Source organism: Mirounga angustirostris, unplaced genomic scaffold (assembly GCF_029215605.1).
Source record: "Mirounga angustirostris isolate CCGP_5_RB_7025 unplaced genomic scaffold, mMirAng1.0.hap1 SCAF_9, whole genome shotgun sequence".
NCBI classification, from domain to species: Eukaryota; Metazoa; Chordata; class Mammalia; order Carnivora; family Phocidae; genus Mirounga; species Mirounga angustirostris.
Window position 1 is genome coordinate 54272353 of NW_026991717.1, and position 13814 is coordinate 54286166.

Sequence of the window (13814 nt, forward strand, 5' to 3'; positions counted from 1 at the left end):
GGGTTTGAGAAATAGAACATTTTCTTTATTTCCTTTTTCAAATTTTTATTCTGTTAGCATCATCTATTTTTTTTTTAAATTTTATTTATTTGAGAGAGAGAGCACAAGCAAGGGGAGAGGGAGAGGGAGAAGCAGGCTCCCCGCTGAGCAGGGAGGCTGATGTGGGGCTGGATCCCAGGACCCCGGGATCATGACCTGAGCCAAAGGCAGATGCTTAATGACTGAGCCACCCAGGCACCCAGCATCACCTATTAAATGGCCAATGGGAGTAGCATCGAGGTTCATTTTTTTTTGGCTTGTGGGTATTGGTCACTTCCTTTGGGAGTAGTTGATTTCATTTTTTTCCCCCCCAAGGGATTTGTATCTAGCTCCTCTATTCAGGTATTGTTTATTCTATGACCAATTCATGCTTTAAACATGAACAGTTTGTTACTAAACTACTCTCTGAGGCTGGAGTGGTATGTTTTTAGTGCTGAGATTTGTCTGAACTGAGAAATCGATACTTCTAGCTATTTGGTTGATAAATCGAGAGTGTCTCAGGTCCCTGGTTAACAATTAGCTGTTTTGAAAAGAAAGGAAATTGGTGAGAAATTTTAATTGGGGGCTGAAGGCTTATTAGAAAGGAGAGGAGGAAATATAGGACTGTATGTGGAGTTATCAACATGTGTCCCTGAATGGTCACCTTTGCTCAGGTGTTGTTCTATGCTAACCTTTACTGCAAAATGTAAATTCAGAGTGATATTTTAAAACCTATATTTATCTATCTTGTGCTATTATATTGTTTCATCATGCATGCATCTTTAAAAATGAGGGATCAAATAATTTTTTTTGTGCCCCTGGAGAATTTTTTTTTTTTTTGTGCACAGGAGGATTTTATCTTGTTCTTACCTGGTAAATTGGAACTTTTCATTTAGTTGGAAAAGACTTAACCTTTTGTTTAAAAGTGAATTAGAAATTGTAGCTCTCCTAAAACTCTTTTTAATGTATGATTCTGGATGCTTGTATTGCATATATAAGAAATAGATGCTGGTATTTTCAGGATTTCTCACAAAAAGGTGTCCAAGAAAATAGTAACCTCCAAGTGTTCCTCATGCCTAAAATCTTATTTGACTTCTTAGAAATATTAAATATTTTTCAAATATTAATTTCTGATTAAATATTAAATGTAAATATTAAATATATTGGTCATTGCATTTTTGGAAATTTTTTTTCCTTTCTCTCTCTCCATTTCTTTGGTCAGCTCCAGCTTGTTGAGCACCTACCCATGTCAGGCTCTATGCTAGATGCCCAGAGGAAGATACCACAGTAGGAAAGCCTGAACATTTCATTTCAATATATCCTTGTCTGACGTGTCCTTTGAAGTTGAGTGTTCCCTAGGGCCTCCTCAACCTTTTATTGACTCATCCTCACCCTCTGTCCTCTCCTCACTTCTTTTTATTCTTGTTCTTCCTGAGTGAGATCATTCATTTCCCATGACTTCAATGCTTGCATATATGTTGATGATTCCAAGTCTAAAAATACATCTTTTCTCTTTCGTGCTAAGGATATTTTCAACTATCAAGAGAAATTTCAAGACTGATGTGTTCAAACTAAATTTATTATTCTCCCATCCCAGTTCCTGCCCTTCTGCTTTCTCTTCCTTCTCCCTTCCCTGCTGTACTTGTCATTTTAGTTCATGGCACCTCTTGTCTCCTCATTGTTCTGAGCCAAAAACCTAGAAGTCACACTAGATTCCTCCTTGTCCTGCACCCCATCATATGGACCATTTATAAACTGTCAATTCAACTGCAGAAACATTTCTAGAATCCAGTTGCACTTGCCTGTTGTCATTGCTCCCCCATCTCTTTCCATGCCAGGCCATGCTGTCAGAGTAACCTTCCTAAAAGTGCTGATTATCATGTGCTTGCATAGAGAGACACAGAGTGCAATGACAGTGGACAAGGGGGGCTGGATTCTAACCATATCCTTCTCTAAGAGAGCTCTTCCACTTCCCCATTACCTGCAGGATTAACCATGGGTCTTGAACACAGCCCTGCCCTGTGTCACCTCATCTATCAAATGGGGATAATGATAGTCCTCGCTTATAGAGTTTTGGTGAGGATTACATGAGATGATACATGTCAAGTACTTAGCACAAGGCCAAGTATCCAGTGAATGATAGTGATGATGATAACGATGAAGAGGATCACTTCTTTCAGAATCCATGTCTAATCTAGCTTGCCAGCTCCATGCCCCCTATAATCTTGTTGCCATGACTGTCACTGCTCCCCAAACCTTCCCTTCCCTTTCACAACACTTGGTCTTTCCACAAGCTGTTCCTTTTGTCTGTCCTTACCTCATTTTACGAGCAAACTCTTCTTTCTTTTTCAGAAGGATTCAACTCAGAATCACTGTCTGTGACCTCTTAGCTGACTCTGCAAAGCAGGCTTGGTGACTCCCTTCCCTCTGCCTCCATTGTACTCAGTCCTTGCTTCCATGATAGCCATTCAAATGATCTATGTATTTGTTTTTATCTTTCCCAGACTACAGGCTTTTGAGTGACAGAGGTAGGACCTAATGATACTTACCTCCCTCTACCCAGCCCAGGTTTGACATAGAATAGGCACCCAGTTGGGGCAAGTGGGTGTCTCAGTCAGTTAAGAGTCTGACTCTTGGTTTTGGCTCAGGTCATGATCTCAGGGTCGTGAGAATGAGCCCTGCATCGGGCTCCACACGCAGCACACTGAGTCTGCTTGTGATTATCTACAACCTGCCCCCCACCTCCCCCCTCCGCCTCACTCACATTCTCTCCCTCTCAAATAAATAAATAAATAAAATCTTAAAAAAAAAAAACACAAAGAATAGGTACCCAATAAGTGTTTGATGATTGAGAGCCATTCCTACTGATGTTCAAATTTGACAGGTTTTTTTAAATTTTTATTTTTTTATTTTTTAAAGATTTTATTTATTTTTTAACAGAGAGAGACAGCGAGAGAGGGAACACAAGCAGGGAGAGTGGGAGAAGGAGAAGCAGGCTTCCCACCAAGCAGGGAGCCTAATGTGGGACTCAGTCCCAGGATGCTGGGATCATGACCTGAGCCGAAGGCAGACGCTTAAAGACTGAGCCACCCAGGCGCCTGACAGGAGGTTTTTTGTTTTGTTTTGTTTTGTTTTTTTAAAAAGATTTTATTTGTTTATTTGACAGAGCATGCAGAAGCAGGGGGAACGAGGAGAGGGAAAAGCAGGCTCCCCACTGAGCAGGGAGCTTGATGCGGGGCTCGATTCCATGGTCCTGGGATCACTACCTGACCTAAAGACAGACGCCCAACTGACTGAGCCACTCAGGCATCCCTGACAGGAGGTTTTTTTTTACTTGTGGAGAGTTAAACATATATTAAAAAAAAAATAGCTTTTCTTTCTTGAGTCCTAACTTTGTCGCTGGAGGCACTGTGCTAATTTCTTTGTAGGCATACCTAATGATCCTGTGGGTTACTCTAATTGTCCCTGTTTACCGATGAGAAACCCAGGGCTTAGAAGAGAGGGAACTTGGCTGGAGATTACAGAGCTGGCAGGACCAAGCCCAGCTGCCTGATTCACGAAATGGTGGAGGAAAAGGGAAGTGAGAGGGGAAGGAAGATGACTAAGCCAGGGGAGGCATGTTTGGGAGAGAAAGGCAGCATGAAGGCAAAAGTGCACTAGAGAGGCAGCAAGAGTAGGCTAGGAAACAGAGAAAGAGAAAAAGAAATGAGAGCAAGGATGAAAGTGAGCAGGGGGTAAACAAGAGGAGGAAGGGAAACAGGGTTCCCACCACTTCAGAATCTTGTGGCTGGGTAATAGCTTCATGCCTAACAATGTAAACAGACGGCAGCATTGACATGACAACTCACAACAAAATCAATCTAATATACATTATATGGGAAATAGAATAATTTATTGTTAGGGAATGGTAATTATATCTAATTGCTAAGCAATTTATAAATTTGGCTGTACAATGATCACTTACACACACACACACAGGCTTAAATTGTGTTCACTTCTACTTTTGTCCATTATGGACAATCGACAAGTGCTATGGCTGTTGGCAGCTGTTACTGACACAAAATATGATTAAAACACTATCTACACCTCCTACCCACACATCACATTCAACACTGCACACATGCAGGATAGAAGCTCAGTCATTCCTTCCAAGGCTGAGATTTCCCTGCTGCACCAGAGTGTCTTTCTTGGGTCTTATTGTGCTTCAGCCTCACCTCCCCATCCCTCAGTGGCCTGGCACTGAAGGCCCCAGGGAATATTCTTGGGCCTGTAGGCAAGGTTGCCAACAGATAGGACCACAAGGTCATCTTGTCCAGGGGTGGGAGGACTTATCCAGGCTTTGCTTTTTTGCCTTTGGGAACCTGGAGCCAGAGGAAGAAAAGGGAAAAGGGTAGGACCAGAGAAGATCGAGGGCAGAAGAGGGAGGAGAGAAGGGGCTGAGTCCCTAATCCTGCCCTCCAGCTTCCCATCCTCAGATGCCACTATTGCTCAGGCAGGCAGGCTTTTCAAGGTTTACCTATACCCACCCTGGTGATGGCCACCCCCCCCCCCCCGGCCACCATCAGCCCCCATCCCTTCCATTCTTGGCTGGGTTAGTCCTCAGAGACAAGGTGACTTGGGTTAAGAAGCAAGTGCCTGAGTGAAAAACATGAAGGAACGTTAAGAAAACAGGGAAGGGAACCTGGGAAATTGAAAGAGGAAAAAAGGGAGGGAGTAGAAGAAAAGACAAATGGGAGGAGGGAAGGGAACATATTTTTATGGAATGAACCATATATATACATGTATGTTTACTCTCACAGCAACTCTAGGAGGAAGACATTATTGTCCCTATTTTACAAATTTGAAGATTGAGCCTTAGGAAGGGGAAATGACTTGGCCAAAGTAACACTAGATAGAAAGTAGCTGAGCTGGGATTGGAATCCTATTATCTTAAAAGTGTCTCCTGTATACGTACAGTGTTTCCAAAGAAGAAGAGAAAGCAGAGTTGGGGAATGAGGAAGGCAAGCAGAGCAGAACCAGAGAGTGGAGAACAGAGGGAGAAGAGGATGGGAAGTCCTCCCAACGGGTGGGTCTGGGGTTGGGCTTACTGAAACCGTATGGATCCTTTCCCCTTTGGCCCATCTTGTCCCTGAGAACTGGACAGAACCCACTGCTCAAAGGGAGTAGAGGATCCCCCCACAGGGACACGCTGATTCCTCCCTAGACTCTGATTTGAAGACAGGCAGGAATGGGCTCACCTGGGCAGCACTCTGGGTTAAGGAGAAGCTGCCAGGAATCTCCCCCATGTTGCTCTCCTGGCTTCCACTGCTCCTGTCCTTTCCTTAACTGCCTCGGCTCCTTTCTTGCCCCTTTCTTCTCTGATCTCCAATTCCTTTGCCTTTCTGTCACTGCCTCCTTTTTTCAGTCTTTCTCTTTCCACTGTTTTCCCTCCCCTCAGTTTATCCCAGGGCTGTGCCCCACCGCAAACACATCTCCTCTTTAATGTTTCATTATCCATTCACACTTACCTCCTTTGTTTTATTGTAGAATGTCTTGAAGGAAGTTAGACTCACTGTCCTCATTTCATCCTAATGTTTATGTAGGTACTTTGACAAAGTTCAGAAGGCTGTCTTCAAGATAACTAATATCTAATGAGCCTTTTCATCATGTGTCCCCATCCCCAACAGCCCATCCAGTAGGTTCTGAGTATATTTGCCCTGGATTCTGTAATGAATTAGTGGAAAAAGTAGGAATCCAAGGTTAGCCTGTTTGGCTCCAAAGGACAAACTTCCATCCACCACATCCTGCTGCCCTTTGAGCAGGTCAGCGGGCGGGCTGTTCCCTCGGAGGCCTCTTGGTGAATTTACTGCATCCAGAATGGGTTGTTTATCCTGTAGATTTTGGACTAATAATTCAACAGCATTCCAAAAACAGATTTATCTTTCTGAGTTATACTACTATTAGCTCAGGAGACTGGTAATATAAAATAAGAATGACAATTTATTAATTTAAAACGTGAAATGTAACTGTCAGGAGGACCAGGATGTTCACTTTGGCAGGCATGACTAGTGCACTGTTTCCCTATAGACAGACTTCTGTGGGAAAGCAAGTTATTACCAGCCGGTTGCTTGGTGATCATGGAATTGGAGCAGGGGGAATTAACTATAGTAACTTGATTGTTGAATGGCCTCAGGTCATTAAAGGGACTCTCCATTTTAATCATTTGTTTAAAATGTTGAGTCACCTGCACTCAGGTGTACCCATTTCTATAAGTAGAGACCTTGTGAAATCATATTATGGACAGGATGCTCTCTTCTGCATATAGCTGCTTAAGGAGCATTTCTAACTTCGATGTCTTGTTATCACCCTCAGTCTCTAGGTGTCTGAAACTATCTCCTTATTTTCCCTGAACAAACTAGAGCCTTCCTTTGACTTTGTCATATTTTCCATTAGAAGAATTATATTTTGTAACCAAGATTCAAAACCTAAATTGGAAATGTAAAAAAAAAAAAATCTCATGGAAGCATAACTTTCAATCTTTTCAAAAAAAATCACTCATTGCCTTTAAAAATGAACTAATATACATAAAAGCCTTTAGCTATTACTTAGCCATTAGCTACTCCTTTCTCTCTTCATCTTTTTCCATACCTCTTTTTTAAAAAATATTTATTTGAGAGAGAGAGAGAGAGAGAGCATGAGCAGGGGGAAAGGTAGATGGAGAGGGAGAGGCCAACTTCCCCGCTGAGCAGGGAGCCTGATGCGGGACTCAATCCCAGGACCCTGGGATTATGACCTGAGCTGAAGGCAGACACTTAACTGACTGAGCCACCCAGGCACCACTATACCTCTTTTTCTTATTACATCCCACCCCCCTCCCCCATCCATCCGGCCATGACTTTCACACAAGGAAACCACCATTTTAATCCCTTGCATAAGAAGAAACCAAGAATTAAATAAGACCTACCAGCAGCTTTCCTTTTTCTATTTCCTCTCCTTTGGGGTAATATCAAAAACAATGTATTCATATAGATACATTTTGCTTCAGCATTTGGAAATGGTTGAATTTCAGAATCAGAAGTTCCTACTTCTAGAGCTAGATTTAACATATTAGCAAACCTTTTCTCCCACCTGATTTGTCTACTCTATTTCCTTAGACCTTAACTGGTCTGAAAGTTCAACAAAAGATGACTTTTCTTTACTCTGACATCTTTTCGAATTAGAGTGTCAGCTGGGGTATTATGGTGAGTTGATAAATGTCCAAGAATGAAAGCACTAAATTTCACTTCCTAAAAGTTAAACTAGAATCTGCTACATTAGTGTGAATCCTCTGTTAAGTATGCCTGGACTTGCTGCTGTTACAAGGAAAATACTAGATTGGAGGAAACACAGGCCTGAAGGTCAGTTCTTAATTTTTTGTTATAACTTCATGTTTCAGGGAGTGAAAACACTTGAATAGGATCATTAGTAAGAAAAAACTTTCATATGTCTTGTAGAAATATTAATTTATACAATTGTGATTATATTATCACTCTGGATTAATTATAAAGTGGAAAAGATTTTCTACAAGAGTCAAAACAGCTAAAATTCACAAAATGAATTTATTCAGTATCTTTAAAATAAAAAAAGGCTTTGAAGACATTTTGGAAGATGGTATTAGGGAAATTAAAAATATGAAATAACTATATGGCTTAGAGGTCGTTTTAGGAAGGATGTGGTATTGCTTTATGTTTGTTTGCCTAGGAGCTGTTAAAATGAGAAGTGCTTGCAGAAGTATCTAAAATAAGAGGGAAGGGGTGATATCATGGATATATATGTTTTGGTTACATTTATATAATATATTTATCTTTTGAACTGGTTATTTGTTAGTACTAATCCATCAAAGCAATGTCGCAAACCATTAAGAAGAAAGAATAAGTTGGCCAGTGGCCAGTACCCTTATTAAGTTCCTGAGAGATTGAATTTCTTTCTTCTGCCTACATTCTAATTGCCACCTGTCAGGGTGTAGAGTCCCTTTTGCCCTCTTGCTTAAAGAATCATTCTTCCTTTCACCTGCTCCTGGGACTCTGAGCCCATGAAAACACAACATGTTGATTTAGTCTCAGGAGAGAATTTTAAAGCCCTAACAAGTTGGGTTAGAACTTGTGGATGAGCCTTAACTGTCTGGCCAGATGGGGCCACCAGAACCAGATGTCATTGTCACTGAATCCATTCATCCTTCTCCCTGCTCCCATTTTGTATCTGTTGTGACTGTTTTTTAGAACAAAGTCCTTGGATGAAAACACACTTTTATCCATATTATTTCTTTTTAATTTATTTTATTTTATTATTTTTAAAGACTTTATTTGAGAGAGAGCACGTGGAGAGCAAGCACAAGTGGGGGAGGCAGAGGGAGAAGCAGGCTCCCCGCTGAGCAGGGAGCCCCATGCAGGGCATGATCCCAGGACCCTGGGATCATGACCTGAGCTGAAGGCAGACACAACCGACTGAGCCACCCAGGCACCCCTATCCTTATTATTTCTTGCAGGAAGGCCTTACCTCAAAAAAAATCTTTCAGTGCGTCTTGTCTTAATTTGATTAATTTATTATTTTTTTATTAAATAGCTAGAGTGCCTCCTTTTGTTTTCCTCCAGGCTTTGCAAATTTCTTTCTTCTTTCTGTTGGTCTTCAGTTTGCCTGCAACACTCTTCCTATTGCTAAGCAAATGTTCATCCTTGAGGTTTTTCCTAGGCTGGAGATGGGGGGGTATAAAAGAGGATGGGGATGGGCCAGGAGGCCACCAGAAAGTCATGGTGGCCTCCAGCTTGGGAAGATCTAAGACATTCTGGCATGTGGGGTTGGGTCCTGGGAAGTGATAGTTGCTAAAAGGGAAGTGGCTTTACACTTATTGTGGTGAGCATTGAGTAATGTATAGAATCCATATGTGGTACACCTGAACCTAATGTCAAATCCATATGTGGTACACCTGAACCTAATATAACATTGTATGTTAATTATACTTCAATACAGGGGCGCTTGGGTGACTCAGTCGGTTGAGTGTCTGACTCTTGCTTTCGGCTCAGGTCATGATCTCAGGGTCATGGGATCGTGTTAGGCTCCGCACTCACTCTCTTTCTCTCAAATAAATCTTTAATTATACTTCAATACAAAAAATTTAAAAAGGGAAGTTCCTTTTAATGTCTGAAAGCCCTTGGTCCTTTCCTAAATGAAATTGAAGACCTCATTCATTCTTTCATTTAGCAAATATTTATTGAGGATTACTATATGCCAGTCATGCATTAGATACTAGAGATATAGCTATGGACCAGACAGATGAGATCCCTGCCCTACTGGCGTTTGTAGACTAATGAGGACACAGCCAATATAATGTAATAGGCAAATATGTTCTGGAGTGATAGGGGCTCTCGTGGGAAGTTCTGGATTATATGAGAGCACATACAGGTGCCCCTAGCTCTGATCTGGGGGACCAGAGAGGCCTTGTAGAGGAAGTGATATATGAATTGATATTGGAAATATAAGTAGGAGTTAGGTTAAGGGGTTGGATGGGTTAGGTGATTATAGGCAGAGGGAAGAGCATGTGTTGGGCTCCCAGATGGAAAGAAGCTGGGCTGAGTATTTCTGGAGTATAGACATGATGGGGTACAAGGAGGAGTGGGGGCAGTGAGGAGAGTGATGGGAAATCAGGCTAGAAAAATGAACAGGGACCAGGTTGTGGAGGGTCCAAGGAGTCATGTTAGAATTTGATCTTTTTTTCCTAAGGCCAATGGGAAGTGATTGGAGGGTTTTCATCAGGGGTGTGACAGGATGCCATTTACCTTTTGTAAAGATGACTCTGCTTCAGGGTGGACCCTGGTTTATAGGTGGCTAAGGCAGGAGCAGAGAAACCTGTTATGAGCAATGCAGGGAAAAGCAATCACTCATCAGCAGGCATTCCTAGAGGCAAGCAGATGTCTGGGGCTGTGGTGGTTGGGGCGGCGGGGGGGGGGGGGTGCTCATCTTGGGCAGCAGAGTTGGTAGAAGGTATTGGGGGGAGAAATAGAAGAGTTAGTAATAATTAAAATAAATAATAAATAAATAAAATAATATTTAAGGACTTATTCCTGCTTCTAGCAGCACCTGGCAGCATTTCCCCCACTTTCTTGTGTAGATTCGTTATTTTTAGTAACCTGTCCCTAGACAAGCAGTGGGTGTCACCAGGTGTCAGGGGTCCTGTTTGTCAGGCACATTCGGGAGTAGCTGTGCCCTCAGCAGGTTGCTGCTTTTCCTGGGGGTGGCAGAAGGCCCTCATGGATCTGGGGCCACCACAGGGAGAAATAGTGATGGTTTCAGGCTTTTTAGACTCTGAGATATTTGTAGTGGAGCAGTGGCTGTTGATGAATTTCCTCTGCATCCTCTTTTCTTGGAACTGCTAAACCATAAGCATTGACTGTTTCTCCCCTCTGTTCTCTGTATGACTGACTAACTACTACTTTATGTGCATCCTGCCACAGCAATTCTTTGAGCAGGAAGCGAATAAGTCATTTCTCTTTCAAACTGAAAGAACTTGTATTCAGTACCTTTGCCTACCCTATCATGTGTTTGCAAAAGTTCCTGAGTTCATTTCTATAGTCGTTCAGGTTCTAAATGTTTGAAATCATTTGTTTGCCCCTTTCTTTATTCTCAATCTTCTAATAGAGTTTACCATAATTAGATCATAGGTAGGGAAAAATGGAAAGGCAATAATGACATTATTCTGGCTTTCCGGGTAACTACCTGGAGAAGACTATACACAGAATGAACTGAGGAAGATTTTTGAAGTATGAGCCTGGCCAGCCAATAATTTCCTCTCACATGTAGCTCCTGTAATTTAGCAGTGGTTCCCAGTGCTAGCTCTGGAAAGGAATAATCTAATGACACTTGATAAAAAGCAGATGCTGTAACTTCATCCCTGATATATTCTGATTCATAGGGTTTGGAATACATTAGAAAATTGGGTTCAATTTTAATGCCAAATTGAATGGCACACTTGGGCTTATCTTATGTTGTTTCACATAGCATATAATACAGATAGATTAGTTTTGTGTAGAGTTATTCTTTTTTTTTATTATGTTATGTTAATCACCATACATTACATCATTAGTTTTTGATGTAATGTTCCATGATTCATTGTTTGTGTATAACACTCAGTGCTCCATGCAGTACGTGCCCTCTTTAATACCCATCACCAGGATAACCCATCCCCCCACGCTCTTCCCCTCTAAAACCCTCAGTTTGTTTCTCAGAGTCCATAGTCTCTCATGGTTCATCTCCCCCTCCGATTTCCCCCCCTTCATTTTTCCCTTCCTGCTATCTTCTTCTTCTTTTTTTTTTTTTTTAAACATTTAATGTATTATTTGTTTCAGAGGTACAGGTCTGTGATTCAACAGTCTTACAAAGTTCACAGTGCTCACCATAGCACACATCCTCCCCAATGTCTATCACACAGCCACCCCATCTCTCCCACCCTCCACCTCTTCAGCAACCCTCAGTTTGTTTCCTGAGATTAAGAATTCCTCATGTCTTCCTCTGATTGACTTCTTTTGCTCAGCATAATACCCTCCAGTTCCATCCACATCATTGCAAATGGCAAGATTTCATTTTTTTGATGGCTGCATAATATTCCATTGTATATATATACCACTTCTTCTTTATCCATTCATCTGTCGATGGACATCTTGGCTCTTCCATAGTTTGGCTATTGTGGACATTGCTGCTATAAACATCGGGGTGCATGTACTCCTTCGCATCCCTACATTTGTATCTTTGGGGTAAATACCCAGGAGTGCAATTGCTGGGTCATAGGGTAGCTCTATTTTCAACTTTTTGAGAACCTCCATACTGTTTCCCAGTGTGGCTGCACCAGCTTGCATTCCCACCAACAGTGTAGGAGGGTTCCCCTTTCTCTGCATCCCTGCCAACATCTGTCATTTCCTGACTTGTCAATTTTAGCCATTTTGACTGGTGTGAGGTGGCATCTCATTGAGGTTTTGATTTGGATTTCCCTGATGCCGAGGCATGTTGAGCACTTTTTCATGTGTCTGTTGGCCATTTGGATATCTTCTTTGGAAAAATGTCTGTTCATGTCTTCTGCCCATTTCTTGACTGGATCATTTGTTCTTTTGGTGTTGAGTTAATAAGTTCTTTATAGATTTTGGATACTAGCCCTTTATCTGACATGTCATTTGCAAATATCTTCTCCCATTCTGTCCATTGTCTTTTGGTTTTGTTGACTGTTTCTTTTGCTGTGCAAAAGCTTTTTATCTTGATGAAGTCCCAATAGTTCATTTTTGCCCTTGCTTCCCTTGCCTTTGGAGATGTTTCTAGGAAGAAGTTGCTTCGGCTGAGGTCAAAGAGGTTGCTGCCTGTGTTCTCCTTTAGGATTTTGATGGACTCCTGTCTCACATTGAGGTCTTTCAACCATTTGGAGTCTATTTTTGTGTGTGGTGTAAGGAAATGCTGCAGTTTCATTCTTCTGCATGTGGCTGTCCAATTTTCCCAACACCATTTGTTGAAGAGACTGTCTTTTTTCCATTGGACATTCTTTCCCACTTTGTCGAAGATTAGTTGACCATAGCGTTGAGGGTCCATTTCTGCACTCTCTATTCTGTTCCACTGATCTATGTGTCTGTTTTTGTGCCAATACCACACTGTCTTGTTGATTGCAGCTTTGTAATAGAGCTTGAAGTCCGGAATTGTGATGCCACCAGCTTTGCTTTTCTTTTTCAACATTCCTTTGGCTATTCGGGGTCTTTTCTGGTTCCATACAAATTTTAGGATTATTTGTTCCATTTCTTTGAAAAAAGTGGATGGTATTTTGATAGGGATTGCACTGAATGTGTAGATTGCTCTAGGTAGCATTGACATCTTCACAATATTTGTTCTTCCAATCTATGAGCATGGAACGTTTTTCCATTTCTTTGTGTCTTCCTCAATTTCTTTGAGTATTTTATAGTTTTCTGAGTACAGATTCTTTGCCTCTTTGGTTAGATTTATTCCTAGGTACTTATGGTTTGGGGTGCAATTGTAAATGGGATCGAATCCTTAATTTCTCTTTCTTCTATCTTGTTGGTGTATAGGAATGCCACTGATTTCTGTGCATTGATTTTAAATCCTGCCACTTTACTGAATTCCTGTATGAGTTCTAGCAGTTTTGGGGTGGAGTCTTTTGGGTTTTCCACATAAAGTATCATATCGTCTGTAAAGAGTGAGAGTTTGACTTCTTCTTCGCCGATTTGGATGCCTTTTATTTCTTTTTGTTGTCTGATTGCTGTGGCTAGGACTTCTAATACTATGTTGAATAGCGGTGGTGATAGTGGAGATCCCTGCTGTGTTCCTGACCTTAAGGGGAAAGCTCTCAGTTTTTCCCCATTGAGAATGATATTCTCTGTGGGTTTTTCATAGATGGCTTTTATGATATCGAGGTATGTACCCTCTATCCTTATACTCTGAAGAGTTTTGATCAAGAAAGGATGCTGTACTTTGTCAAATGCTTTTTCTGCATCTATTGAGAGGATTGTATGGTTCTTGTCCTTTCTTTTGTTAAGGTATTGTATCACATTGATTGATTTGTGGATGTTGAACCAAACTTGCAGCCCAGGGATAAATCCCACTTGGTCGTGGTGAATAATCTTTTTAATGTACTGTTGGATCCTATTGTCTAGTATTTTGGTGAGAATTTTTGCATCCATGTTCATCAGGGATATTGGTCTGTAATTCTCCTTTTTGTTGGGGTCTTTGTCTGGTTTGGGATCAAGGTAATGCTGGCCTCATAAAACGAGTTTGGAAGTTTTCCTTCCATTTCT

General features: G+C 41.4%; 1 protein-coding gene across 1 annotated transcript in view; it reads left to right on the forward strand.

Moving 5' to 3' along the window:
* Nucleotides 1-13814, forward strand: part of ATP8B4 (ATPase phospholipid transporting 8B4 (putative)) — a 266629-nt gene that overhangs the window by 760 nt on the left and 252055 nt on the right. The gene's annotated exons all lie outside the window — the stretch shown is intronic.